Below are 2,225 nucleotides of genomic sequence, written 5' to 3'. Positions count from 1 at the left end.
TAAAAAAAAAAGAAAAAGAAAAAAAAAAACTCCATCAAAATCTTGGTACCAAATGTACAAAAGGAATCCAAGATCATTATTGTAAAATCTTTTAAACTATTGATCTCACTATTGTGATTAAAATTTCTGTTCTTTATATCAATTAGTCTCATTTATAGACTTGCATGTGAAGGTTTTGAGTGTTGATTTGATTTATTATGTCCCCAAATTAGTATCTAAAATATGTAAATTTGAATATTGAAGTTTTTTTTTACCTAACTTTTTAGATTTAGACTATCTGATGTTATTATTTATGTCAGTGACATTTAAAAGATTCTATATCAAAATAATTACTATTCATAATATATAAAAATAATAATTAAAAAAATAATATCTCATAAAAATAAAAAAATGTAAATTAAATATCTCATTTATATAAAAATAATTGCAAAAATCAATGTGTCCCACAAGGCGGTCGTCGATTTCGAGCTGGTTGTCGTTGTCGACTTCGAACTTGAGGTTGCTCGGGTTCTTCTTGATGTTGCTCTGGTACCTCTGCAGGCACTTCATAATATAATATTCATTATACTCACCCCGGCCATGTCCATGTACGTATGAAGACGAAGGGCCAGCCTCTGAGTCATAATACCCTGAACCAAATGCTGGCATCATCATCATCGGACTAACATAATCAGTTTGACTCTGCGTCTACATCATAGGGGGCATCTCTTCTACATTATGTGCAACCTCATCAAACTCATCCTCTTCTCAAACAGGTCCTCTACGTCTAGGAGCTGGTGGAGGAACAATAGGTATATCGTACATATAATGAATTTCCTCTATATAGCTTTGGTTGTCACTACATATAGCAAGAACCTGATTCGGATCATTCGCAGCCTCACGGAGTCTACAGTTGTTCGATCTCTATGAATTATAAAACAATTAGATATTTAAAATAAATTTAAATTAAAAATAATTAGATAATATTCATTTACTAGATGACCCACAGTTGCTCCCGGACGAGTGATGTAGCGCCTTATGATATTATTATACCAATGAATATATTCTGGAGTGACATTTGTGTCAAACTGTTCAAGAGAAACCCCCACTGCAATAAACCTTACACGATAGTGCCATCGCACTACCAAATGTGCAACTTTTTTGGATTAATCTCTAGTCCTTAGGTTAATATCATGCAGTACGGGTTCAATATTACAAGGCGATGGGACATCCTGCTAAAAACCGAATTGTCTCATCACCCTGTCAGGAAGATGCCACTCACCAATGTGAAAACATATGAGAGGACTCATCGTCCACCATATGTTTTGACCATTCGTACAAAAATTAGGCAAAGTATGCATAATAATTTTGTACGGCTCCCAAATAACTTAAAACAAAAAATATTATATTAGAGAATATTAAAGACAAATACAATAAAAATGTGTATAAAATAATCAATTAGGTTCAGTGTAATGTACCTGTTCAGGTTGAAGCAGATCAAACATGTATCTATACTGGCTGACACATGTGTGGCTGTTCTAGTCACACAAAATCTATCTCTCCACCTAAATTTTTAAATCAATAATTTAGAATTTAAATTAACTAGATTAGTGATATAAAAATTAAATTGAATTAAAACAACATACCGAGAACCGTAGGCTCGTCCAACTAACTGAGTGTCATTAACATGTAATTGTGGAGCCATTGTTGGAAATCGCTCCCAAGCCCATAGTTGCAAAAGTATGAGAGGTCCAACTATCTCTCGAACCTCAAGTCTTGATGCTTTGCATAGTTGTTGCTCCACCCCACGAATACCGCCCTGCATCATGGAGGTTAGCTAATAGTAATAGGAACATCAAGTGAACAAAATGGCTTGATTTATCTGAAAACAAACTTCCACCCATCATTTGTAGTATATATGCTCGCGCATATCTTATGACGGTTTCCTCGTCTGCATCATCTGTGAGCTGACAAAATTGTGTTCCTAACCATATTAAACTTAACCTCGATCCTTTAATCTTGTCGGCAGGTGGGGTTGCACTGAGGTACAGTTGACAAACTTCTAACCAGTCATCGTACATCACTCCGGTGATCGGCTCACCATCTACAGGTAACCCCAACAACACTTCTATGTCTTGTATAGTGATAGTGCACTCTCCAACAGACATATGGAATGTATACGTCTCATGCCTCCATCTCTCGACCAAGGTTGTGATCAGATGCCAGTCCAACTGAATAAATACTAA

At 35.4% G+C, this 2,225-nt stretch overlaps 1 long non-coding RNA gene across 1 annotated transcript; it reads right to left on the bottom strand.

Moving 5' to 3' along the window:
• Nucleotides 1-329: 329 nt before the first annotated feature.
• Nucleotides 330-1,983, bottom strand: LOC150033565 (uncharacterized). The gene is made up of 3 exons (XR_016532547.1): nt 1,626-1,983; nt 1,458-1,544; nt 330-903 (listed from the first exon to the last, which is right to left on the bottom strand). It is a non-coding gene; the product is annotated as an uncharacterized LOC150033565 (long non-coding RNA).
• Nucleotides 1,984-2,225: the final 242 nt, after the last annotated feature.

Source organism: Benincasa hispida, chromosome 9 (assembly GCF_027475165.1).
Source record: "Benincasa hispida cultivar pf3 chromosome 9, pf3_genome.v1.1, whole genome shotgun sequence".
NCBI classification, from domain to species: domain Eukaryota; kingdom Viridiplantae; phylum Streptophyta; class Magnoliopsida; order Cucurbitales; family Cucurbitaceae; genus Benincasa; species Benincasa hispida.
The sequence above is the reverse complement of the archived record's forward strand: the minus strand, read 5'-3'. Positions and strand labels throughout refer to the sequence as shown.